Genomic DNA, 27,182 nt, shown 5'->3' with positions numbered 1-27,182 from the left:
GTACTGTGTAGATCGTGAGGTAGCTTTCTTTCTTTCTTTCTTTCTCCTTGAGATAGGGTTTCACTGTAGTCCAGGTTGGCCTAAAACAGATATATAGATGAAGCTGTCTTTAAACTCAGAGAGATATGCCTGCCTTTGCCTCTCTAGTGCTGTCACTAAAGATGTGGGCCACTGTGGGGGGGTGCATTGGACTGAAATGTGCTCATTGAAATTTAAGGTAAAGAGGCCCTTCAAGGGTAGGTAGTCTGTGTTTATTCTCTAATATAAAACCTCATTTTCAGTTAAGATAAATGTGGCCAATCTTTTTTCATATTGACTTTACTTAATGGTGATGAACAAAATCTGTGAAACTTCTTTCAGGTTCCTCGTAAAGGCTGACTAGGAGAGATCTTGCCAGGCACATGAGGTTCATGATCCACAGAGGACAGAAATAAAGTGTCATAATGGGTCATTGAAAAGAACTGCCTGCTATGGAAACAACTGCTTCTTGCAGGAAACTGATCAGGACAGGATTCTGCACTGAAAATGTGAAAATGAAGTGGATGGAAAACAAATAGTCTACAATTGACTGATGTTATAGATACTTCAAATTGCTCTTTGTGGTATGAGGGACATGTATGTTGGTACTGTGTTGACATGGCTTTTCATTGCATGATATTCAAGTCTTTCAAAGTGCTCTCATGTCTCTGTCATTTTAGTTATTCCTCCACTCTTTTAATAAAATAGAATTCATGTGGCATCAATGGTCCTGATGTTGATGATGGCTTAGTCCCCTTATCCCATTATCTCCTTATCCATGGGAAGCAATGATGCTCTTTATCTCACTTGGAAACACATTCACCAGGTAAGAGTTGAGAAAATTTGACAATTAAGTCTGTGGCTACTGTTGTATTTTTTAACATTGCTTTTCATGGTCTTTGAAGCTTGAATATGCCAAACTGATAAAAAAAAGGGGGGTGGGGATTCTGGACTGTGTCTATTTAAGACTGTCAAAGATAATGCTTGACAGAACAGCTTATCTGCCCACTGCTGGCAGAAATGCAGCAAATTATTCAGATGGCAGCAGAAGCCATCAGGGTTCCTTGATAATAAGTGACTGACAAAGTGGTATTGATTAGCTCCCTAAGAATGCTTTTTAAGCTAGGTGGAGCTAATATCTGCTGTCTGTTAGGAATTTGGTTAGAGTTTGTGAGAACTAACTAGCCAGCATGGAAAGACACAGGCAGAACAGCACCCAAAGAGCAGGGTGAACAGAAAGTAAGAGAAGAATAACTTACTTTTGTTCCTTAAGTATCCTAATGTTTGAGGTAATTTAACCTGAGACACAGATGCTCATAAACAGTGACATTTCCTTCTCCCCTTCTCCCTGCAGAGCAGCCTAAAGACAGTCCTGGCTTTTCAGCCAAGATCTGCTCAGCATTTCCTCTCTCCTGGGCACATGGCCATGTAGGAGGTATAGTGTAGAGGGAAGAAAGCAAAGGCCAGAGAGGACAAACCATGGCTTTGGGGTTTGTTTAGAGTTAAGAACACTAGCATCAACCTGACTGTGGTCTGACTTTTCTTCCATATATCCTAATGTCATGCAGCTCCTGTTGTTTGATGCTAAACTCCTAAGAGCAGTGATGGGGACCTTGGCTGAGCCTGAGAGGTGGAGGGATTTGAAGGTCATCTGCTAATTCCTCTGTGTCGAAGGCTGCTTGCTGCTGTCATTCCTGCAGGCCATCATCTCAGTTTCCTTTAAAGTTCACATGTTGTTTCCAATAGTGAAGAAAAGGAGCTGCAGTCACCTGGGGATTTTAACAGGGAAAGGAAACTGTCTCAAGGGTACAAAGAACTAGAACAGCCATCTTTGCCCTCCCATCTTTGTGAGGAAGAGAAAGTCAAGGAGGCCATTGTACTTGTGGTTTAACTTGGAGATTATTTACAAAATAGATCCATATGACAGTGCTATGTGCTTTACTTGCCTATAGGACACAATTATTGCAACTGTCAACTCCTTAAACCTACTCACTATGAGCAGACCAACTCTGATGCCCACCTGTGTGGCTTTCTGTAGCATTTCTTATTCACCTTCATTAAAAGATGTGGAAATTTCCCAAAGGTGGGAAGGAGGGAGACAGGACATGCATATGCAGAGAGAGAGCAGTCCCAGAAGATGAACACAGATGACCAAGAAAACATCTCCTTTGATCCAAAGTACATGCTGCAGCAGATGTCCTCTGAAGCTCCAATGGTACTGCCTTCAGAGCTTTCAGTGACAGCATTAAATGAAGTATTCTTTGTCAACAAAGAGAGCCACCTTCCAGGAGCTGGGCTTCTGCATCCTACCAGCCCTAGCATCTACTCTTCCAGAGAGCCAGTGGTCTCAGTCAGTGAAGAAGAGCATGGCCTCAGGCAGCTTGACAGAATGTCTACAGAGCACAGCCTTTTCAAGGCCATGTTAACTGTTGCTGCATCTTCACCTTCTTCTCTGAATCCTAACCAGGAGGGACGCTACGGCAGTTCAAGCACCCAGCCTATTGTACAAGGGATCACAGATGTAACATATGGTTCCTTGGAATACTTAGATAACCAGTTGTTTGCAACTGAAAGTCAAGAAGCAGTTAGCTTAGGGAATTCACCTTCTTCATCTATAAATACCAAAGAACCTGAGAAAATCAAAGCAGATGCAGCCACGGGAATTACTGCCTTTCCTGGTGGTGATTCCACAAGAAACACAGCGTCTGATGGGGAGAGGCCCTCAGAGATGGCAGCTGATGATGTGCAGAGCACTACCACCAAGTATTTGGTGACAGTCCCCAAGAATGTCCTGACTATTGAGCCAACAGCTGGCAGTATTCTGGGGGACCTTAAGGTCACAGTGAGTGGCAGCACACCTGGCCCAGTCTCTTCTGTCTTCAGTGAGGAGTGGGATGACACTAAATTTGAGAACATAAGTCGGGGGAGGCCCCCAGAGCTAGGAGACAATGCAGAGACTCAAGTGAGAACAGAACCACCACATGGGATCTATGAGAGCTTTGAGGGGACTGGGGAGAGCCCCACTTCCACAGTGGCTACAAAGGTGGCTCCAGGGCTCCCAGGAGACACACCCTTGGGAACAGCCCTGGTAACTGCACTAGGGGATAAGAGGTCACCAGTCTTGTCCCATCACATGTCCTTCACTCCCACGAGTTTGGCAGAAGACCCTGAAGTTTCCACTCTAAAGCTGTTCCCAAGTTCATGAGGCTTCAGAGCATCCACCCAGAATGATAGGACCAGCTCCCCTCAGAGACTGCAGTTTCTACCTCTCAATGAGTCTGTGTCACAGCAGACAGCAGGAAATGTGTGAAAAGGTATGAGAAGAATATAAAGAATTAAAACAACAGTAAGGCATCTGCAAAGTTCTATTAATTTGGAAACTGTAAGCTTGGATTTTTTTTTTAAAGTTATATTTGAAAATTTTTGAGATGGGATTCTAAAAGGATTCTTTGAGTTTACTGTGTTCTTGCCTTTGCCCCTAACTGCTAGTGACTGTGTGTCACTGTGCCTGGCTGGTTTTATTTTGTTTATTTTGGTTTTGAGACAGGATTATACTGCAGTTCTGACTTGCCTTGAACTTTACCATGCTGTCCTATTATCCTAAAACTTATGACTGTTCTCCTTCACCTACCTCTTGTTTGATGGGGTCACAAATGGGTGTGTATTTGGCTTTGGTTTGTTCTTTCGTTCGTTCATTCATTCATACATTTTGCATCTGATCTCCTTCCCGCCTCTCTTCCCAGTCCTACCCTTACACCCCTTTTATTCCATTCCCCCTTTCCTTCTCCTCAGTTAAGGGGAGACCCCACACCCTGGGCACTAACCTGCCCTGGCATATCCCTCCCAGTATTCTCTCCCTTACCCTGTTCCCTCCACCGGAAACACCATTTGATCCTCCTCCTCCAGTCCCATATTCTTGTTCATCCATAACTATCTATTCTATTTCCCTTTCCTAGTGGGATCTAGCCCTTTCCTCTAGCTGTTTGCTCTATATCTCACCACTGTGATTAAATGGATTGTAGCCTCCTTATCAAAGACTTGACAGCTGCATATAAATACATACCATATTCATCTTTTTGGATCTTGGCCACTTCTCTTAGCTTGATTCTTTTCTAGATTCATTTGTTTAGCTGTGAATTTCATGATTTAATTTTTTTAGTAGCTGAGAAATGTTCCATCCTGTAAATGTACCAATATTTCATTATCCATTCATCCATTCATCCATTCATGGATGTGTGCATTTTTTAAATCATTTTATTATGAGAAGTCTGGCTTGTTATCAGATTCTCTTAGTAATTAAAAAAAATGTCAGCTTATGATGTCTCAACTGACGTCTTTACATCTTCTTAGGAGCAGGGTCAGCTCCTAAACTCAAGTCATGTGCACAATGGCTTGTCAGTGCTAGGTGCTGTGCAAAATAATAACTAAGTTTTATTCCTTGTGATTACGATTGTGTTTGTCCTCTCTTGCTGTTTGTGTGCTGTTTATGAGTCTAGCGCTTGTTTTGTCTCCAAATTGAGCATGTCAATGAGGTGATGGTTTCCAATCACATTCTTCTATAATTTGCTTTGTGTTCCTGTACATGACCAGCACAAGTTCTGTTTTCAAGAAGTGAAGCCTCAAAAGTATAACATATAAAATGTGTCTCCACAAAGTAGCATGTATCTCTCATTTTGAATAAGCTAACTCCTTTTACAGTTTAAAGAGAAAATCCACTGTAGTCAGCAGTTTTTTGCAAAACCAATAAGCCTATCCAATCGTTAGCTTATCTTCTCCATGAATGTGGAATTTTATACACAGGTTTTACTCATCTACTTAAAGCAAATATTCTTTATAGTAACTACATTGCTGAAATAAAATATTTTATACCGGGTAACTCAAAATTCATACATATAAGGCTAATTTAGTTTCTAAATCTGAAGAAGGTTATTTGTCTTGCCTCCAACCTTTTATTTTCTCATTAATGTAGTTTTATTTATTTTTTTTAAGAATTATTTATTTATTATGCATACAGCATTCTGCCTGCATGCACACCTGCACGCCAGAAGAGGGCACCAGATCTCATTATAGATAGTTATGAGCCACCATGTGGTTGCTCAGAATTGAACTCAATACCTCTGGAAGAGCAGACAGTGCTCTTAACCTCTGAACCATCTCTCCAGCCCATTAATTCAGCTTTTAAATAATAGTTTTTGCTAAGGCTAGTTTTCAGGAAAATTTAAACTATATTTGCTATTAGACATTTAGTGGGAATTTTGAAATTTAATATTTTTGATAAGATGGTATGAACAAATATGGGGAGCTTCAAAAATATGTTTATTTGGTATTCAGAAGAGAGAAATAAAGTAAACAGAAAAATTTAAAGAGGCACTATTGAATAAAGACTATCACTTGAGTGATATTATATTTTTAAGTAGGTTTTAGCCTCTGTGTGTATGTGTGTGTGTGTGTGTGTGTGTGTGTGTGTGTGTGTGTGTGTTTATGCTGTGCTTGGCATGCATGTGTCATGGAGACATGTAAAAGTCAGTGGACAGCTTTAGGAGTTATTTTCTACTTCCATCATGTGGGACGCAGTGGCCAAACTTAAGTCATCAGGCTTGGTTGGCAGCAGATACTTTTACTCACAGGACTATGAGGTTTTACCTAATTTTAAAAGAAACTTCAAATAACGGATGTTCTTATGACTATTTGATATGTCAGAAATTGAAAATGAAATTCAAATTAAAAAAACCAAGCATTCCATTCAAATTTCTGTGTCTTCTTCAAGGCAACATAATATGAAAAACTTTAAAAGTGTATTTTCATTTCAGGTTTTGAGAGGAAACTTAGTAGGTTTTACCATAGCATAGGTCTTGGGTTAAAGAGTTTATAAGCAGGTAGAAAGGCTTCTGAGAAACATACTCTCTACCTTGGCTTTTAGGACAAAATTATGGTTTCCAAAAAAAAAAAAATCGCAATAGCAACCCACAGGCAATTTGTAAGTAAAACAGAGCCTATAAATCCCTTCCCTGTTCAGCTAACCAAGTGATTTTGTGTGGATAATGCCAGCAAGGCCTTTGGGTTCCTCTGAAGACTAAAGGATCCTTTGAGTTATGAAACCACTGTTAAGATGTTTTTAACAGACAGGCCAGACAGATGAAACTGGCTGAGAGAGGGTACTGTCTAGACAAATCTTTCTCTCCTCTGGCCATGTATAACAAGACAATTCTTTATTAACTGTGAATATATCACTTAATGTCATCAAGCATTGTTCAGACATTTGCATTGTTATCTAATACTCTTGTTTACTATTATAGTTTTCTTTAATTTTTTTCTTCCCTCCTTTCCTCCCTCTCTTCTTTCTTTGTTTCCTTCTTTTCTTCCTCTCCTCTTTCCTTCCTTGCTTTCCTCCCTCCTGTCTTCCTCTAAGAGAGAATGTTTCATGTAGCCCATGGTCACTTCCAATTTCCTATGTAGCTGAGAATGACCTTGAACTTTTTTTTTCTGGATTTTTTTTCTGGATTTTTTTTTAGATTTATTTATTATTATATGTTAGTACACTGTAGCTGTCTTCAGACACACCAGAAAAGGGCATCAGATCTCATTATGGATGGTTGTGAGCCACCATGTGGTTGCTGGGATTTGAACTTAGGACCTTCAGAAGAGCAATCAGTGCTCTTAACCACTGAGCCATCTCTCCAGCCCCTGACCTTGAACTTCTGAAACTCCTGTCTTCATCTCAAGTGCTGGTATTACAAGCATGTGCTACTATACTAGGTATATGTGGTGGTAGAGATCAAACCCAGGATTTGATGTGTGCAAGGCAAGCACTCTGTCAACTGAGCTGCATCGCATGCATGACAGTTTCACTTTCAACTGCTGTAGTTCATTTCAGTCACAGCAAACTAACAGGAGCAAGGACCTAGTTTCCATTGCTGTCAGTTGATAACTTACGCATTTCCACCTTTCCTGGACTTTCAGCCTTTGCATGTGTAAGTCATTGGCATGGCCACCACACAATGTGTCTCAAATAGATTTAAACTTGCATATTATCTTTGCATTCCCATTGGTGATGGAGGAACTTCTTCCTTCCATTTTGTGTCTCACATGATAATAATCAGCAAGAGGTCCACCTACAAATTGTATCACTGGATCTAGGAAGATGTATCATACCTTCTTTCAAGCACCATTACCCAATCACTCACCTAAGTTCTAAGAGCATCCTCATGGGTTTCCTTCTCTGTGTGCTCTGTTGAGATCACTTCCTTCCTTGTAGCCTGAGTCATTTTGAAAAGTTGTAAGTCTGATAGGCCCTATCTACTCCCTCTCATCATTTTATATATTTGTAGTGCACCCTTGACCCATCTTCACTGACCTCCTTGCTAGTCTCTGAACACAGCCTATACACACCTGCCTTAAGGCTCTTGGTGTTGCTAGTTCCTCTGCTAGAGATGTTTGCCCTGCACATATTGATCTGTTACACAGAGAATTTATTTGGCATATAACCTTTATACTGTAAGAAAAGTTTTCTCAGTTTTACTATCTGATGTGACAACATCTGGTACTTTCTATCTCCTCAACAATGTTCATCAAAGTGTACCTGCTGTTGTGTCCACTACTAATCTATATTTCCCTGAGGGGCAGATTAGTTCCTTGGAACTGGAAAATAGTATATCTGGTGCCTGCAATAGCATCTGTCAGATGCTTAATAAGAATTTGTTACAATGTGAGAACTGTTACATGTATTAAATATTACAAACTTAAGACTCACGTAAGAACAAATGAATAATTTTTTTCTTTTGTGATTCTAGGACTTGAGCTAAGGTTTTTACACAGTTTAGGCATGTACTCTCCCACTGATGTCATATCCATGAAGAATTACTATTTTTTTATAAGCTAGAAAAGCTTTACATGGTAAGAGACAAGGTATGTGTATATAATCTTGAAACAGGAAGCAGACAATGAAGGATTGGGGTGTTATTGGAATGCAAATATTAGTTGTCTGTTCTCTTTGCTTTCTGAGGAAAGTTTCTTGCCACAATGACTGTATGACTGTTCTGTTTACATCCCAGAATAATCACAAAGAAAGAATATGTAATATAAATAATATATATACATATATATTATGCGATCCCCACAATTCTACTAGAGAATTGTACAGCTGATCAAAAGCTGAAGCAAAGTGACTAGATACAAAATTAACTCAAATAAATCAGTACCATTCCTTTATATAAATGATAAATGGGCAGAGAAAGAAATTAAGGAAACAACACACTTCACAATAGCCACAAACAATATAAAACATCATAGTTGTGGAGAGGGAGCTGAGAGTTCTATGTCTTGATCCACTGGTAATAGAAGGAGTACTATGTGTCATACTGGGCATAGCTTGAACATATGAGGCATTTTCTCCAACAAGAGAACATCTCTTCTAATAAGGACATATTTCCTAATAGTGCCACTCCCTATGGGCAAATATTCAAGTACTTGAGTCTATGGGGGCCGTTTCTATTCAAACCACCACAGCTACTCTCATTTCTTTGGACAATTGAACTGATTTTCCTCAACAGGACTAACAGGTGACTTGGAGTCACATTTTTTTTTTATTGAGTCAGACACAATGATGCCTGTATTTAAAGCAGAGATAAAGAGCCTGCATCTTGCTGCCTCCAATAAACACATAAGGTACATTGTCTTTGGTACTATTTCTTCATATACCTTTCATTTAAATGTATGTTACTTGCAGATTAGTGGTACTTGGAGATTTCTGCCTGCCTGTGTACAAATATTCCTCCAGTGTAGTTTAAAACACTCCTGTTGTGTGAATTTTCCATTTGTTTATTTTTATCTCTTCTTATTACTATTTTGTGAAGCGCTCTCAGTCCTCTCTTTAGTAGGCAGTAGGCTATAAATAGAACCAATACACCAAAATGATGGATTCCTGAAGCTCATCCCCACTGTGCTCCCAGATGTCCAAAAGGCTGAAACCCAGAAAGTCATTAGCTCCAGCAGTTAGTAGTCCTGAGGAGCCCAAAGGAAACAATGGAGGGAACTGGAGAGACAATGGATTTCCTTTCACTTTGTGATTCACGCGAGTCTGTTGAGCAGCTCTGGATGCTGTGTGTTATAAGTTATTGCTTTCTTTTCACCTAGGATGTGTGAAGGGGTCTGGGAAGAGAAAAGAATTGATATATGAGCTCAGGTTTGGTGATTCTCAGTGGTAACTCCAGCACTGAAGCAGGAGGATTGCCATAAAGTTTGAAGAAAATCTGGGCTCTAGAGTGAGTTCTAGCTAGTGTGAACTACATAGTGAGGCCGTGCTTCCCCTCTACCTCCAAGCTGAATTGATATCACACATGGTCTTGTGGCTTGTGCTATGCAGTGTGTGGTTTTCTTAGACTGATGTGTATAAGAACCATCTGAAGAACACTCTCACTCAGGATTTCAGGGAGAAACAACTGATGGAACTGTTCATTTCAAGAGGAATATAGAGAACTGTGTCATGAGCAAGGCATGACAAAGCAATTCACCTTGCCTACCACAGCAATATAACACTGTAAATACCCTTCTCTTTCTGAGTCCTAGTTAGAGAAAAATTAGTACAATGCCAATTTTAAGGCTTAAAAACAAACATATGAGCACATATTACAGGGTAGTCTCCAATTGACTGTGTGGTCCATAAATGTCCTTGAATTTCATATCCTACCTTGAGTGCTGAAATTACAGTCAACAACATGCATTGCTAGGGATCAAATCCAGGGGTTCATACATGCCTGCGTGCTAGGCAAATGCTGTCCCTACTGAGCTACTTCTCAACCCTACATTTCAAATGCTAATGAGTGGAGTCCACAGTGTTGAGTTGAGCATTGCTGAGGTGGCATGGAAGCCAGGGCTAATTGTACTCACAATTAAATGCATACCGTGCATTAATAATTCTCCCAGAGTTGTTAAATTCTCGATTTCAGAATTATCTCTTGGCAGAAAATGAAAACATTTCAGTTCAAAGAAAAATCTTTAGGTCAACTGTGTGCACAATGTCCTAGCCTCTTGCCATAATTCCTTCAATTGCTCTGTGGAGGCCTCTATTGTGGTCCAGTTATACTAGGAATCACTGAGACATGCTGGGAACATTACTAAGGAGGCAAGTTTTCTCTCACATTATTCTTTCTGAGGATGGTCTTCTCATTTCGTTCTTACAGATGAAAAATCTGTCAGCACTCATATCTGGCTGAAACCCTTCTTGGGAACTCAACTGACCTACACTCCTTTTTGAAGCTCATAGATCCTAGCATCCAGCATTACTGATAGCTTAAAGAAGAAAAAGGCTGACTTTGAGGTAGCTTCCACTCTGGGTCTGAAACTCTGGGTCTGTCTCTGATAGCTATATTCGTGGTCAAGGTTTAAATGACATCACTTTGATTCCTAGGAAAATGGTAACTTATCAGACAAGAGGGACTCTGTGTGTTCATAATAGACACCAAGTTTAGGTGTCACACTGCAGTAGAATCTCACCTGATTTGGGTTGTCTTTTATTTTCTATATAATACTTATCCAAAATTGTTTAAATAACTAATTTCAAAACTTTAATAATAATTAATTATGCCTTGGAGACCACCATCCAGCCCCAGCCCCATTGCCTCATTCCTTTATTTTACATTGGCATATTTTTTAAGGAAAAGTAAGATATGAGTCTCAGGTAGGCTGTGCCAAAGTTAGGAAGCTTGAATCCTTTCAAATGGGCTCCAGACCTCTAAATGCATAACTCTAGTCACATTGTAAACAATATATATTTAAGTTTTAACACAATCTGTCGTTGTTTGAAGCAACTCAGCAGTGGGGAGTGGAGGGATTCTGACTGTTTAAGTTGTGGTGTTAACATCCATTAAAAGCTGTGCCCTGCACTAATAGACTTACAGATATGTGACACCATGCTATATGTTAATATGGGTGTTGGAGATAAAACTCAGGTATTTCTCTTGTGCTCTGGGCATTTAATTGACTAATGTACTTCTCTAGCTTCTCCTTCTATGACTTCTTTTTCACATTGGTTCTTTTCCCTTTAACTTTCTATTTTATTAATTAAAAATTAACTTTATAAGTCAGTATACAAAGTAGCAGGTTCCATTTTAGCGCTTTGTAACTACGTGCCATTATCCTTATTCTTTTTTCTTTCACCTTGACTCTACATATTAACTGTGTTTTTGTTGGAGAAAATTTTTAGGCTAGATTATCCAGAACATGATCTAACATTTTAGACTTCTTTTGAGACAAGGTGTTATTCAACCTAGTCTGGTATAAAATGTGGTGTGTAGCTGAGGATGACCTTGAACTTCTAATACTTCTGCAGATGTTGGAGTTACAGGTCTGATTTTCTATGCAACAGTTTATGCGTTGCTAGATATCAAACACAGGACTCTGGAGATGCCACATAAGTATTTTTTTTTAAATTGTGTTTTTGATCTCCAAGCCAAGCTATGAGTCAAACCTTAGAATTTGTTGAATGATCTTCATGCCTTGTACTATTCTGTGCTGTAGAAACTATCAGATTTGGAAAATAATGTGCAAACTACCTTCACTAATACAACCTCATATAAAAGTATTTCAGTCTCAAAGTGACAGTCAATTACAAATTTACAAATTATTTGGGTTTACTTGAATATGGCTTCAGTTCCTCTACTAGGGCAACAGAAGAATGCAGATATTTGAGTTTCAGTCAAACCTTAACTACATATGAGTTCTTGACCAGCCAGGGATACAGAGTGAGGCTTTGTCAAGCCATCCATCCAGTCAGCCATCCATCCATCCATCCAGCCAGCCAGCCAGCCAGTCAGCCAGCCAGCCAGCCAGCCAGCCAGCCAGCCAGCAAGCAAGCAAGCAAGCAAGCAAGCAAGCAAGCAAACAAGCAAGCAAGCAAGCAAGCAAGCAAGCAAGCAAGCAAGCAAGCAAGACAGCCAGGCAGCAAGCAAACAAGCAAGCAAGGTATAGGAAAAATCCAAATATTTAGTTAGATGGTCTTATACAGACAGATTTTTGAAGGCTTTCACTAAACAAAGGAAGAAGCTTAGCTTTGCCTAGGGCAGTAGACACTATATGTAATCTGTCTTCTCTGCCACCAATGACACCCGAGAACAGAGTTTTTATTTTATTTTATTTTTTTTGTTGATTTTTTTTATTATTCGATATAATTTATTTACATTTCAAATGATTTCCCCTTTTCTAGCCCCCCCACTCCCCGAAAGTCCCGCAAGCCCCCTTCTCTTCCCCTGTCCTCCCACCCACCCCTTCCCACTTCCCCGTTCTGGTTTTGCTGAATACTGTTTTACTGAGTCTTTCCAGAACCAGGGGCCACTCCTCCTTTCTTCTTGTATCTCATTTGATGTGTGGATTATGTTTTGGGTATTCCAGTTTTCTAGGTTAATATCCACTTATTAGTGAGTGCATACCATGATTCACCTTTTGAGTCTGGGTTACCTCACTTAGTATGATATTCTCTAGCTCCATCCATTTGCCTAAGAATTTCATGAATTCATTGTTTCTAATGGCTGAATAGTACTCCATTGTGTAGATATACCACATTTTTTGCATCCACTCTTCTGTTGAGGGATACCTGGGTTCTTTCCAGCATCTGGCAATTACAAATAGGGCTGCTATGAACATAGTAGAACATGTATCCTTATTACATGGTGGGGAGTCTTCTGGGTATATGCCCAGGAGTGGTATAGCAGGATCTTCTGGAAGTAAGGTGCCCAGTTTTCGGAGGAACCGCCAAACTGATTTCCAGAGTGGTTGTACCAATTTGCAACCCCACCAGCAGTGGAGGAGTGTTCCTCTTTCTCCACACCATCTCCAACACCTGCTGTCTCCTGAATTTTTAATCTTAGCCATTCTGACTGGTGTAAGATGAAATCTTAGGGTTGTTTTGATTTGCATTTCCCTAATGACTAATGAAGTTGAGCATTTTTTAAGATGCTTCTCCGCCATCCGAAGTTCTTCAGGTGAGAATTCTTTGTTTAACTCTGTACCCCATTTTTTTAATAGGGTTGTTTGGTTTTCTGGAGTCTAACTTCTTGAGTTCTTTATATATATTGGATATTAGCCCTCTATCTGATGTAGGATTGGTGAAGATCTTTTCCCAATTTGTTGGTTGCCGATTTGTCCTCTTGATGGTGTCCTTTGCCTTACAGAAACTTTGTAATTTTATGAGGTCCCATTTGTCAATTCTTGCTCTTAGAGCATACGCTATTGGTGTTCTGTTCAGAAACTTTCTCCCTGTACCGATGTCCTCAAGGGTCTTCCCCAGTTTTTTTTCTATTAGCTTCAGAGTGTCTGGCTTTATGTGGAGGTCCTTGATCCATTTGGATTTGAGCTTAGTACAAGGAGACAAGGATGGATCAATTCGCATTCTTCTGCATGCTGACCTCCAGTTGAACCAGCACCATTTGTTGAAAAGGCTATCTTTTTTCCATTGGATGTTTTCAGCCTCTTTGTCGAGGATCAAGTGGCCATAGGTGTGTGGGTTCATTTCTGGATCTTCAATCCTGTTCCATTGATCCTCCTGCCTGTCACTGTACCAATACCATGCAGTTTTTAACACTATTGCTCTGTAGTACTGCTTGAGGTCAGGGATACTGATTCCCCCAGATTTCCTTTTGTTGCTGAGAATAGTTTTAGCTATCCTGGGTTTTTTGTTGTTCCAGATGAATTTGATAATTGCTCTTTCTAGCTCTGTGAAGAATTGAGTTGGGATTTTGATGGGTATTGCATTGAATCTGTATAGTGCTTTAGGCAAAATGGCCATTTTAACTATATTGATTCTACCGATCCATGAGCATGGGAGGTTTTCCCATTTTTTGAGGTCTTCTTCCATTTCCTTCTTCAGAGTCTTGAAGTTCTTGTCATACAGATCTTTCACATGTTTGGTAAGAGTCACCCCAAGATACTTTATACTGTTTGTGGCTATTGTGAAGGGGGTCATTTCCCTAATTTCTTTCTCAGCCTGCTTATCCTTTGAGTATAGGAAGGCCACTGATTTGCTTGAGTTGACTTTATAACCTGCCACTTTGCTGAAGTTGTTTATCAGCTGTAGGAGCTCTCTAGTGGAGTTCTTTGGGTCACTTAGGTAGACGATCATGTCGTCTGCAAATAATGATAGTTTCACTTCTTCCTTTCCAATTTGTATCCCTTTGACCTCCTTATGTTGTCGAATTGCCCGAGCTAGTACCTCAAGTACAATATTGAAAAGATAAGGAGAAAGGGGGCAGCCTTGTCTGGTCCCTGATTTCAGTGGGATTGCTTCAAGTTTCTCTCCATTTAGTTTGATGCTGGCTACCGGTTTGCTGTATATTGCTTTTACTATGTTTAGGTATGGGCCTTGAATTCCTGTTCTCTCCAAGACTTTAAGCATGAAGGGATGCTGAATTTTGTCAAATGCTTTTTCAGCATCCAATGAAATGACCATGTGGTTTTGTTCTTTGCATTTCTATGGAATCTTCAGCATCTGAGATTCTTTCTTCTATCTCTTGTATTCTGTTGTTGATATTTGCATCTCTGTCCCCTGATTTCTTCCCAAGGCTTTCTATCTCCAAAGTTGTCTCCCTTTGAGTTTTCTTAGTTGTTTCTACTTCTGATTTTAGATCCTGGATGGTTTTGCTTAGCTCCTTCACTTGCATGTTTGTGTTTTCCTGTAATTCTTTAAGAGATTTTTGTATTTCGTCTTTCATGACCTCAGCCTGTTGACCAAAGTTCTCCTGTATTTCTTTAAGAGATTTTTGTGTTTCGTCTTTCATGACCTCAGCCTGTTGACCAAAGTTCTCCTGTATTTCTTTAAGTGTTTTTTGCATTTCCTCCTTGTTGGCTTTTGTATTCTCCTGGATTTCTTTCAATGATTTTTGTGTTTCCCTTGCAAGGGCTTCTAACTTTTGATCCATTTTCTCCTGAATTTCTTTATGTATGTCCTTCATGTGTTCCTGTACCAGCATCATGACCAGTGATTTTAAATCCAAATCTTGTTTTACTGGTGTGATGGGGTACCCAGGACATGTTGGTAGAGGAGAATTGGGTTCAGATGTTGCCATATTGCCTTGATTTCTGTTAGTGACGTTCCTGCGTTTGCCTTTTGCCATCTAGTTCTCACTGGTGTTAGTTTATCTTGTCAGTGCTGGACTCACCAGTGCAAGCTGCCCCTTCCCAGTTGGCCTCTGGTGCACAGCTTACCTCCTGCACTGCTTGTAGACAGTGTGCTGCTGCCCAGGCTGTTCTGATCCCAAAGCAGGCACCCGAAGGCTCCCGCTGGGGCCCGCTGGATTCACTGGAGCACACTGACTTCTCACAGCTGGCCGCCCGGAAGCCCAGCTGGCCACTTGCAGGACTTGGAGATGTGATGCTGCCGCCCAGACGGATCCGGAAGCGGAGAGAGTAGAGCTAAGGGCTTCTGCCTGAGGCCTTGCCCCAGATTGTGTCTGTGGACCAGATGGAGCCAGTGTGCACCCCCAGGGAGTGCCGACGGTGTATGCTACTGTGACCTCCCCTGTGTTCCGCTCACTCCGCTGGGCAGCCGATCCGCCAACCGGGCTGTCACACACAAGGTTAGCCTGGCCGCCCAGTCCCTGAGTCCAGGCAAAAGCCTGGGAGGCCAAGGTCCAAACAAAGTTCCCCTAGGGCTATGACTGTTAATTGGGTGCGTCAGGTGACTAGGATGGCGGGCGCGCGCTCCCTGAAAGCGCCGGGAGAGTCTGCTTTGCTAACAATCACCTGGGCGGGTTGACTCACAGATGGCCCACCAAGCCGCCCAGTTCTTGGGGTCAGTCCTGTGCCTTTTGGGGCCTGGACCCCCGCTTTGTTAGCCTTAGGCTATGCCTGTTACAGGTCTGCCCGCCTGAGCTCTCTGTCGTCCTGCAGGCAAAATGGCGGCGGCGCGCTCGCAGGCCTGGGCAAAAAAAAACCCTGGCTGGGTTGGCACCCGATGGTCCCCCGACCCGCCCAGGGCCTGGGTGCAGGCCAACGCCCGTCGGGCTCAGACCACCGCGGTGTTGGCCTTGGATTATGTTTGTGTACCTCAGTCTGTCAGATCCCTGGAGTACGGAACCAAGATGGATGCACCTCTCCTGACTGGTGGGAGGCCGAGTTCTGAAGTGGCCTCCGTGCAGGAAAGGCGCCGCACAACTGCAGCTGCTTGCTGCCCGGCTGGTCAGCGAAGGTCAGTGGTCGTGGGCGCAGGGCCTAACTGGTCCCTGTGACGCCTTGGTTCCACTGCTGATGGCCTTTCAGCTGGAGCAGCCACTGCTGCTGCTGCGCCGCCGCCACCGCCCTTTTTTTTTTTTTTTTTTTTTTTTTTTTTTTTGCATTTCATTCCTAACTTGCCTCTTAAATGCTTATGGGAGCTATTTTGAGTTCGATCTTCTTGTATTTGTTGAGGTCTTTCTTGTGACCACTTATATGGTCGATTTTGGAGAAGGTACCATGAGGTGCTAAGAAAAAGGTATATTCTTTTGCTTTAGGGTGAAATGTTCTATAAATATCAGTCAAATCCAATTGGTCCAAAGCTTCAATTAGTTTTGCTGTGTCCCTGTTTAGTTTCTGTTTTCCTGATCGGTCCATTGAGGAAAGTGGAGTGTTGAAGTCCCCCACAATTATTGTGTTTGGTGCAATGTGTGCTTTGAGCTTTAGTAAGGTTTCTTTTACGAATGAGGGTGCCCTTACATTTGGCGCATAGATGTTCAGAATTGAAAGTTCTTCTTGGTGGATTTTTCCTTTGACCAGCAAGAAATGTCCTTCTGTATCTCTTTTGATGACTTTAGGTTGAAAGTCAATTTTATCTGATATTAGAATGGCTACTCCTGCTCGTTTCCTGTGACCATTGGCTTGTAAGATTGTCTTCCAGCCTTTTACTCTAAGGTAGTTTTTATCTTTGACACTGAAGTGTGTCTCCTGTATACAGCAAATTGTAGGGTCCTGTTTCCTTATCCAGTCTGTTAGTCTATGTCTTTTTATTGGGGAATTGAGACCATTGATGTTAAGAGATATTAGGGAATATTGATTATTACTTCCTGTCATTTTTTATGTTCTTTTTATATTTGAGTGGTTATCTTCTTTTGGGTTTGATGAAGGAAGGTAACTATCTTGCTTTTTCCAGGGTGTAGTTTCCCTCCTTGTATTGGAGTTTTCCTCCTATTATTCTTTGCAGAGCTGGGTTTGTGGAAAGATATTGTGTGAATTTGGTTTTGTCATGGAATATCTTGGTTTCTCCATCTATGGTGAATGAGAGTTTCTATTTTGAGAACTCGTTCCTTTTTTTTTCCCTTGCAGTTTTTGATGTCGTATAGGAAGTTCTGGTGTCAAACTTGCCTAACATAAATTTAGACTCATTTGATTTTGTAAAGTCTGTAAACAGAAATATTAGTGTCAAATCTTCATCTTGATTTAATTTCTTTTATTTATTCAAGCAAGGTGATGAGACTTAATGTTTCTCAGAATTGAAAGCATTCATCTTTATTTTTTATATTGAATCATCTTAAGTTAGAGAGCCAAAAACATCTTTCCTTTATTAGGAACACAGTTCTTTGAAAATCCAGCCGACAATTTTCCTTTAGAGAAAGGCAAAAGGAGCTATGGAATGAGGCCAGAAACCAGTCAGCCACAGTTAATAAATCCATTAATATGGTACACATTGCACTCCAAGAAATAACCCAGAAATCCCTCAATGGAGGAATGGATACAGAAAATGTGGTATATTTACACAATGGAACACTATTCAGCTTTTAAAAACAATAAATTCATGAAATTTTTAGGCAAATGAGTGGAACTGGAAAATATCATCCTGAGTAAGGTGACCCAATGACAAAGAACACACATGATATGCACTTACTGATAAGTGGATATTAACCCAGAAGCTTGGAATACTCAAGACACAATTCACATATCAAATCATGTCCAAGAAGAAGGAAAAACAATGTATGGACACTCTGGTCCTTCTTAGAAGTGCAAAAATACCCACAGAAGGAGATACAGAGACAAAGTGTGGAGCAGAGACTGAAGAAAAAAATCATCCAGAGACTACTCCACCTAGTGATCCATCCCATATACATTTACAAAACTCAGACACTATTTTAGATGCCCACAAGTACTTTCTGACTGTAGCCGGATATAACTGTCACCTGGAAGGCTCTGCTAGTGCATGAAAAATACAGAGGGTGAGACTCTCAGCCAGCCATTGAACTGAGCACAGCGTCCCCAGTAGGGGAGCTAGAGAAAGGACCCATGGAGCTGAAGGGGTTTGCAGCACCATAGGAGGAACAGCAATATGAGCCATCCAGTACTCCCAGTGCTCTCAGGGTCAAAACCATCAACCAGAGAGTAAAAATGGTGCTACCCATGGCTCCAGATGCATAGGCAGCAGAGGAGGGCCTTCTTGGACATCAAAAGGAGGAGAGGTCCTTAGTCCGGGAAGTGCTCCATGCTGAAGTGTAGGAGAATACCAGGACAGGAAAGCAGGAGAGGGTTGATTGGGGAACAGGATGAGGGGAGATGGCTTATGGAATTTTCAGGGGTTGGGAAACCAGGAAAGGGGAAGTTATTTGAAATATAAATAAAGAATATATCTAATAAAAATAATAAAAAACAAAAACAAAAGAAAAACAAAAAAGAAAGAGCAATTATCACATTCACCTGGAATAAGAAAAGCCCAGGATAGCTAAAAGTATTCTCAACCATAAAAGAACTTCTGGGGGAATCAGCATCCTGGACCTCAAGCTGTACTACAGAGAAATAGTGATAAAAACTGCATGCTTTTGGTACAGTGACAGGCAGATAGATTAATGGAATATAATTGAAGACTCAGAAATGAACCCACATCCTATGGTCAGTTGATCTTTGACAAAGGAGCTAAAACCATCTAGTGAGAAAAAGATATCTTGTTCAACAAATGGTGCTGATTCAACTAGCAGATAGCATGCAGAAAAATGGAAATAAATCCATTCTTATCTCCTTGTAAAAAGCTCAAGTCCAACTGGATCAAGGACCTCCACATAAAACCAGACACACTGAAACTAATAGAAAAGTAAGTGGGGAATAACCTTGAGCACATGGGCACAAGGTAAAGATTCCTGAACAGAAGACTAATAGTTTATGCTCTAAGATCAAGAATTGACAAATGGTACCTCATAAAATTACAAAGTTTCTGTAAGGCAAAGCACACTGTCAATAGGTCAAAATGGCCACCAACAAATTGGGAAACGATCTTTAACAACCCTACATCCAACATAGGACTAGTATCCAATATATACAAAGAGCTCAAGAAATTAGATTCCAGAGAACCAAAATAACCCTATTAAAACTGGTGTACAGAGCTAAACAAAGAATTCTCAAGTGAGGAATACTGAATGGCTGGGCTGAGAAGCATCTAAAGAAATGTTCAACTTACTTAGTCATTAGGGAAATGCAAATCAAAAGAACCCTGAGATTCCACCTCACACCAGTCAGAATGGCTAAGATAAAAACTCAGGGATAGCAGGTGCTGGCAAGGATGTGGAGAAAGAGGAACACCCCTTCACTGCTGGTGGAATTGCCAGCTGCTATAACCACTCTGGAAATCAGTTTGGCAGGTCCTTAGAAAATTGGACATTTTACTACCAGTGGACCCAGCTATATCATTCCTGGGAATATACCCAGAAGATTCTCCAAGCAGTAATAAAGAAACATGCTCCACTTTGTTCATAGCAGCCTTATTTATAGAAGGCAGAAGCTGGAAAGAACCCAGATGTCCCTCACCAGATGAATGGATATGGAAAATTTGGCATATTTACACAATGGAATACAACTCAAGCATTAAAAACAATGAATTCATGAAATTCTTAGGCAAATTGATGGAACTAGAAAATATCATCATGAATGAGGTAACCCAATCTCAACACACAAGTTTTGCACTCACTGATAAGCGGATATTAGCCCAGAAACTGGGAAAACACAAGATACAATTCACAGACAAAATGAAGCTCATGCAAAGGATGGCCTTATTGGTCATCAAAGGGAGGAGAGGCCCTTTGTCGTGATAAGACCAGATGTACCAGAAGAGGGGAATGCCAGGACAGGGTAGAGGGAGTGGGTGGATTGGTGTATAGGGGGATAGGGGATAGGATAGGGTATTTGGAGGGGAAGCCAGCAAAGCAGACAAGATTTGAAATGTAAATAAAGAAAACATCTAATAAAAATTAAAATGTAATTTTATAAAAAAATTGAAATCTCAAAGCCCACCTCCAGTGACATACCTCCTCTAGGAAGAACATATCTCCTAGTCTTTCTCAAACAGTTCGTTGAAGAACCTATCAAGCGTTCAAATATATGACACTTTGAGGGTCATTTTTATTCAAAGCACTCCATTTATAATACAGAAGCTTTTTAATTTTTCAAGCTGAATATTTTTATTTCCTGGGATGAGTTAGAGAAATACTGTTGTGTTACTCATTTGTTTGTTCAACATGATCATCCACAGAGCAGTGTATTATAATTGTAGCTAAATTTATGACTATAAAGATACAGCATGGATACTTTTTTTTATCATGACATTGGGATCCACAGAGTTTGACACACTATACACATCAAAAGCACAATTCCCTGTGTAACTCTGGCTGGCTGAAAAGTAATTTTGAAGCTTAAGTCACATGATACTTGAAGATGTCCACTCCCACCTGATACTTCTAGTGTTAGAGAACTGTGAACCACATATGAATACAGTAGGTTCTCATGAGAGAAAAATTAGAGATTATGTTTTTATTCATGAGAATACATTAATTTTATTCAATAGCAGCTTAAAGTGGTGAGTCAATCTATATTGTATGTCAACTTAGCAAAACAAACCACAGTAAGAAAAAGGTAATAAATAAATAAAAAACCTCAATAGAAAAGAATGAAAACCAAATACCAAGAACAATCAAAATTATAACCAAAAACCAAACACAATAAACTAAGCAGCATTCTCTTGCTGCAGATTTTTAGCACAGATCTACAGCCTGTTGCTGGCCTTGGAAAATACTCCAAAGGTAGTCAATGATGGTAATAATCTCTTCAAGATGAATGTAGGCATACCTCATTGGGGAGGTGCTGATGGAAAACTCCTTCCAAGGCTATGCATGAGATATGTTTTAAATTCACTTGATTGATCGCCATGGAATTATTCTTGATGACCCATCAGGACCAACAAAAATTGACCTTCTCAGTCTCCTCCTGGACACTCAGTAGATCTTGATGTCCAGCATTTCTCTGCAGCCTTCCAAACATGCACTCTTGCTGGACCAGAGGCTAGACAAAATAAAGGCATCATCACAGATAGGAAGGCAAAAGGGACGATAATGCAACCCAAGATGGCCATGGTTGCAGGGATGAGATGCAATGGTGGTTCACTTGCTTTGCACACTCAGTGCTCCTGGTGAGGAGTTTTGTCTGAGGGAGATCTTGGCATGGTCTGTGCCCCATTTTGAGCTTCTGTTGGAATCTTTCAGACCTAGTGGAGGAAGAGAAAAAGGCCTGCTGAGAACTTGCCATGTGAGCTCTCCAGCAAACACCAGGTTTACTCAGCAGGGCAATGCAATAAGACCCTTCAGCCGAGGTCATGTCCTGGATCCCCAAAGGAGAAGGACCAAAGAGCACTTGGGTCTGGATGTGTTTCTCAGCTTTAAAAAATTGCTTGTTACTGAACTGTGAACTACACACTGTTCTGGAGTTAAAGTAAAATACCACATTTCTCCAATATTTCATTCATATTTTATTGAAAAATAACTGTTGGACAATATTTGCATTGAACAGCATACAGAGGACTTTTCATGAGCCTATCTAATATTTAAGTGAAGACTCTTACTATATCTATAGTGCAGAATTCTGCCTGGATTCCACAGTGAACTCTTATATCTGTGAATCCCCAGAGAAACCATCTCACAGGAAATCCATGCACACTGAAGAGATACTATAATCAGCAAGTGTGTGCTGCATGCAAATCTTCCCAAGGGTAAGCACTGAACTCTAAAGAGGACATTCTTGAAGAAAAAAAAAACCCAATACCCCTGCTATGATTATGGATCTTTTAGGCTTATTTGTGGGGAGACGTAAGGGACAATAGTCTCAGGTCATACCAAAGAGCTCAGAATGGAAGAAGTACAGAAGTTCCATGACAGAAGTTCTTTGAAATTGTATTAGAACAATATTCTTAGGTTCTCCTAGATGACTGAGGCAGAGAGCCATGAAGAAGGTCAGAGACTCCCCCTCTCAAAATAAAGCAGTTGTACAGGTACAGGAAATCTACTTGGCTCCTGCTATCCTGTGATAGTATCTCATCTCAGAGATATCAAAATGATGCTGAATCATTTCAGCCAAGCCATGCACACACACACACACACACACACACACACACACACACACTCCTAAACCTAAACCCACACAAGCACATGCATTCACAGATAGAACTGTACTTCATTGCTGAAACATGTTTATGTTCTTAGTTAATGATAATATAAGAGATCAAACAGGATACTATAAAGGCATATGATAATACAATTTGAATTGGAGAGGTGGCTCAGCATTTAGAAGCACTGACTGGTCTTCTGGAATTCCTGTTCAATTCCCAGCAACTATATGATGGCTTACAACCATTTTTAGTAGGATCTGATGCCCTCTTCTGGTATGTCTGAAGTGAGCAACAGTATACTCACACACATAAAATTTTGGTTAAAGAAAACGGACCTTGAATGGTATAGTAGGCATAGGCTACAGAAGTTCAGTCAATAAAGTGTTTTCCCCTAATAAACAAAAGATGGAAATACGAGGTCTTGGCCTTTTAGCCAAGACTGCTTAGCAACTTCTTAAGGCTGTGCATAGTAGGCTTGGTTCCCAGTAAAGGCACACTAGAGAGAGATGGACCAGCCTGTTCCTGCCTCTTATTCACTGTGTCTCAGGGGCTCCAAAGTGAGTGGCATCTTCCAATAGGTCCTCCATTTTTCATAGCCTATGTGACTTTGGAACCAAAGCTATGAGCCCAGGCAACTAGTAAATCTCTATAATCAGGATGCAGAGTGAAACTTTTCTCCCCATAAGGAGATTCTGTCAGGGATATTTTGAGGAAAAGAAGCCTGATTAGTTCACAGCCAAATGGTTGCATGTATTATCACAGTGGCCATAGTCCTTGGAAAGACTGAACTACACTGTAAATTTCAAATCTTGACTGATGGACAGATCAATAGTTTCTAGTTTGGGGCTGCTATGAAAACTACCCCTAAAACCATGATAAACCCTTATTTCTCTGTGGACACCTACTTCTGGTTCTGGAATTGCCGGCTCATTGGGAATGCAGTTCAACTTCCTGAAAAGTTGTATATGGCATCTCAAAGGGATACACCATTTGACACTACCAGCAATGTCTGAGGGTATTCATTTCTCTCAGCACTCCTTGAAGATGATTTTAACTCAGAACAAATAATTTTGAATTACAGCAGTTACAGAGGGCTACAGACAGAACACAAGATTTGTGCTTCAGACTATCAAGAGTCTGAGGCAGCCCTGGTCTTGCACTTCACCATAGTTATGGCTCTTTGGCTTGGTACAGATGCAACACCAAGGAACTCAATCATTCAAATTATAATACCCTGAACAAAATCCCTGGAAAGGAAAACTGAGTCAAATGTATTCAAAATTAGAAAGAAAATGGTAGCAGGCAATGAAATAAACAAAGTAGAATGCTTAGAAGATGCACTGAGCAGCCTGACCTATCAGTGCACAGGCAGGATTCAGCAAGAGCAGAGAAGGGACACAATGACTAAGCCAGCCTTTATGATTCTCCAGAACATAGATTTGACCAGAGCAGCCTCCTCCATTTCTCATTGTACCACAGGCACTCTAACATGCCCAGGATCATAGGATCAGATGTGAGTGTTGGGGTTTTGTGTAAGCTCCACCCCACACCTACCTGGCAATAGCCAGGTATGCCCCGCCCCTGAGATCTGGCCCACTATAAGAGGGGCTACTTGCTTCTCCTCTTTCTCTTTGCTCACCGCTCTCCCACATACTCTCACCTCTCTGCCCCTGGGGCTCTTCCCCCCCCTCCACGTGGGTGGTCATGGCCGGCCTCCACTCTCTCTCTCTCTCTCTGTCTCTCTCTCTACCTCTCTCTCTACCACTAACTCCCATCCCCTATTCTGAATAAACTCTATTCTATACCATGTCTGTGTGTGTGTGGTCCCTTAGGGGCAGAGGTACCCAGGCATGGGCCCGCCTGGACACCTTCCCCCACGCCGCCTAGCCACACTCACCTAACTCACCTATATTCTCACCTAACCCCTATACTCCCCCTACTTCATCATCCTGCTGAATCCTTAATCATCCTTCAGTGAGGAAAGTAAAACATCTGTTCCAACATTAGGAGTAACTTGGATCAGTGTGACCCAGGCATGCAGGAACTTCTCCAGTCTTGTTTCACGGGTTCCTTCAGACATGTCTGTGCCTGTGCCATGAGCAGACATTGGGCACACACTCTGATGTCTGTCTCACAACACCCAGAGGAAGCTCCACTTCTAGGTGATCTAACATGCCCAGGATCCCAGGATCCCAGGAGCTTGATCACACCAGGATCTCAGAGTCCCAGAGACACCTTGATTCCCAGAACCTCAGACACACCCAGGTTCTCAGGATCATAGGATCCCAGAACCACAGTATCACAGAGACAGCTTGACTATGAGGAGTTCTGATACAACCAGGATCACAGTAAGGACAGGTTAAAGTCAGATATAGCAAGGACTGTAGTCCGCCAGTGGCTACATACGAACTGGGTTACCTGTAAGAGAATTCTGAGGTTAACGGGAAGGAGGGAGGAGAGAGAGAGAGAGAGAGAGAGAGAGAGAGAGAGAGAGAGAGAGAGAGAGAGAGAGAGAGAGAGAGATGAGTCAAGGCGACAAGCCAAGACTAACTTTAATAATTCTATGACAAGATTTATAGTCTTAGGGGGATAAGCCACCCCTCCCAGAGGCTGGTCACATCAAAGGCCGGGCTGTGAAGTCTTCTTCGGCTCCAGATCTCAGCGGGTAGCCTGCTTTCAGCCTGGCGAGGTCTCTGTTCTCAGGTGAAGCCTTGAGGCAATGTTGGTAGTTAAGGTGACGGCGCCTTATTGTTCCAAGGAACAAAGGCCGGAGGTAGCCCATTGGAAGAGTGGGGGTTGCCAGCCAGCTTAATGTTGTGGGGGAAGAGACAAAGGACAGGTAGCACTAGAGATAACCGGATGGCAAATGGAGAGAAGCAAGTATAAGAATATGAACTTCAGAATCCAAGGTTACTTGGCATTATCAGAACCCAATTCTCCCAGGATAGCAAGTCAAGCATACACCATCACACTGGAAAAGCATGATTAGAACCTAAAATCACATCTCATAGTCATGATTGAGGACTTTAAGGACATAAATAACTAAACAAATACAGGAGAACACAGGTAAACAGCAAGAAGCCCTCAAAGAGGAAACACAAAAATCCCTTAAAGAATTACAGGAAAGCACAATCAAACAGATGGAAGAAAATAAATAAAACCCATCCGGGATCTAAAAATAGAACTAGAAACAAAGAGGAAACACAAAAATCCCTTAAAGAATTACAGGAAAACACAATCAAACAGACGGAAGAAAAAAAAAACCCATCCAGGATCTAAAAATAGAACTAGAAACAATAAAGAAATCGCAAAAGGAAACAACTCTGGAGTTAGAAAACTTAGGAGAGAAATCAGGAGTCATAGATGCAAGCATCACCAACAGAATACAAGAGACAGAAGAGAGAATCTCAGGTGCAGAAGATATCATAGAAAACATTGACACAATAGTCAAAGGGAATGCAATAAGCACAAAGCTCCTAACCCAAAACATCCAGGAAATCCAGGACAAAATGAGAAGACCAAACCTAAAGATAATAGGTATAGAAGAGCGTGAAAATTCCCAACTTAAAGGACCAGTAAATATCTTCAACAAAAGTATAAAAGAAAACTTTCCTAACGTAAAGAAAGAGATGTTCATGAACATACAATAAGCCTACAGAATTCCAAATAGACTGGACCAGAAAAGATAGTCCTCTCTTCACATAATAATCAAAACACCAAATGAACTAAACAAAGAATATTAAAAGCAGTAAAGGAAAAAGGTCAAGTAACATATAAAGAGAGGCATATCAGAATTACACCAGACTTCTCACCAGAGACTATGAAAACTACAAGATACTGAGAAGATGTCATACAGACCCTAAGAGAACACAAATGCTAGCCCAGGATACTATACAGAGCAAAACTCTCAATTACCACAGATGGAGAAACCAAGTTTACACAACATCTTTCCACAAATCCAGCCCTACAAAGGATAATAGATGGAAAATGACAACACAAGGAGGGAAACTACACCCAAGAAAAATCAAGAAAGTTCTGGAAAGACTCAGTGAAGCAGTATAGGGCAAAACCAGAACGGGGAAGTGGGAAGGGGTGGGTGGGAGGACAGGGGGAGAGAAGGGGGCTTATGGGACTTTTGGGGAGTGGGGGGCTAGAAAAGGGGAAATCATTTGAAATGTAAATAAAAAATATATCGAATAAACAATAAAAAACAAAAAAAAGAAAAGAAAGTAATCTTTCAACAAACCCACACAAACATAATTCTACCTCAAACAACAAAATAATAGGAAGTAACAATCACTTTTCCTTAATATGTGTTAATATAAAAATTACTATTACCAACATAGCCTATTTGACTGAAATTCAAAAATATGATGAATTAGAAGTTAGTTGTCTGTCATTTAGTGGTCTCTCTCATTTGGAGATTGGAGAAATAAGTCCAATATTGAACAGTCCACACTTTCTGCTTGTTTCTAGGTGACAGTGTCTTGTTTTGCACCACCCAATGGTCTTGAAATCATGCTTCTCCTATCACAGCCTCTCTATTAGTAGGATTGTTTATTTGATGTTTTTACACTATAATATGGTTTTTCAGAACAGCTTATATATTTCAAAAATTTTTATACAGCCAAAAGATACATAGACAATTAATTTGAGAGGTGGCTTGAAAGAGAACAACCAAGAGTGAGACTGAATGTTTTGCTTGATGTTTATAATTATTGTATCAATTTTGAAGAAGAGGACCTTGTAAGTTACTCTTTCTTAAATGAATGCTTTTCAAAATCATCACAGTCAA

General features: G+C 40.9%; 1 pseudogene; it reads left to right on the top strand.

The window, feature by feature from the left end:
- Positions 1-2,012: 2,012 nt before the first annotated feature.
- Positions 2,013-3,328, top strand: LOC127690776 (armadillo-like helical domain-containing protein 4; annotated as a pseudogene).
- The last annotated feature ends 23,854 nt before the right edge of the window (positions 3,329-27,182 follow it).

The sequence above is a fragment of the Apodemus sylvaticus genome, chromosome 8 (assembly GCF_947179515.1).
Source record: "Apodemus sylvaticus chromosome 8, mApoSyl1.1, whole genome shotgun sequence".
Taxonomy (NCBI): Eukaryota; Metazoa; Chordata; class Mammalia; order Rodentia; family Muridae; genus Apodemus; species Apodemus sylvaticus.
The sequence above is the reverse complement of the archived record's forward strand: the minus strand, read 5'-3'. Positions and strand labels throughout refer to the sequence as shown.